The sequence below is a fragment of the Physeter macrocephalus genome, unplaced genomic scaffold (genome assembly GCF_002837175.3).
Source record: "Physeter macrocephalus isolate SW-GA unplaced genomic scaffold, ASM283717v5 random_3921, whole genome shotgun sequence".
NCBI classification, from domain to species: domain Eukaryota; kingdom Metazoa; phylum Chordata; class Mammalia; order Artiodactyla; family Physeteridae; genus Physeter; species Physeter macrocephalus.
The window spans coordinates 1836-3195 of record NW_021149207.1 but is presented as its reverse complement, the minus strand read 5'-3'; positions in this window follow the sequence as shown (position 1 = coordinate 3195).

The window sequence follows — 1360 nt, the reverse complement described above, 5'->3', positions numbered from 1 at the left end:
GCCCTGAATGTTTGCCTGACAGCACGACGGCAGTAAGTTAGGCACGTACGTTGGCCGTTGTGTGTGAGGGTGTATGTGTGTGTTCCTGCGTGCGCGCGGGCGTGACAGTGACTGCGCGGGATGACGCGCTTGGGGGTTTCTGTGTGGGCCTCTGAATCCGCGTCTTGGTCTTTGTGTATCCTTGAGGCCCTCGGCAGTGACCTTGAACAGTAAAAGTCGCAGTTTATACACAGCACCGAGGCTTTGGACCACCCCACTGAATGCAGAAAGTCCCCTGTCAGCTTCAAGAGGCCACATGTGGACTTTGTCCCCCCGAGGCTGTTGAGATAGGCAACGGTCTCCCGCTCTCCCACAGCCATGCCTTCTGACCAAAGCACAAAGATTCGTCCAGACCTGCCTCCCGGCCGTGGGTGTCACATGTACGTGGACCTGGAGACCCTGCCACCTAGGAGCACATCTGATGTCCACCTGGGGCCACTCCCAGCACTTTGGGAAGCAAGGAAACCTCCCATGGTTGGCGTTGACACTGACCTTCAGCTGGCTACAGGCAAGACGCAGCCCCGCACCTCTCAAGGGGCTAGCGGACTTCAGCCCAAGTGCCACTTCTCGCCAACTAGGACAAATCACGTTCTGTGGGCCCTTGGGGATGCCCCCCACGGGAAGTGCTGGGCTTTAGCAACCATGAGCCAGGTTGGAACCCCCTGACGGAAACTAGGCCATTTTCCCGGCCACGTCTCGCCAGCTCCCAGCCGGCACGTTTGGCAGCCCTAAACCCGGAGCCAACGCTCAAATGCTTGACAGCCTCGGCCTACGTGCCCACCTCCTGCCCGCACGGCGACTCGACCTTGCTGGAAGCCACAGACGCCATGCGGACATGGGGACGCTGTACACCAAGGAAGACAGACCGCATACATGTCTGCTTTGATGACGCTGACCACACCCCATGCATTCGGGCACTTCTTCACTGCCACAGCGACACTACCGAGGACCTCAGAGAGTTCAAAGCCACTGTCCCCGAGGATCACACACAGACATTCAACGGAAGACCTCTGTCACGCGAGGGAACTTGCAAGTCTGAAAGGGCACAGTGGCTGTCCATGCAGTGCACCGGGTTTCGCAACGGTGCCCGCACCTCCGGCCCGCATAAACCTCTGGCTGTTTGAAAGGCCCGCGTGCCACATGGCCCGCCACCTCATGCCCTCTGGGAGAAACACTTTCGCGCTGCACATTCCCAGACGAGGGAACAAAGCGGCCAAAGCGCACGCTCGCATAACTCACCTTCCTCCTAGGAGGCCGGCACCAATACCTCAGCATGTCCATCTACTCTAGGTCCCGCAAGACACCCTTTGGGAGTCATTCC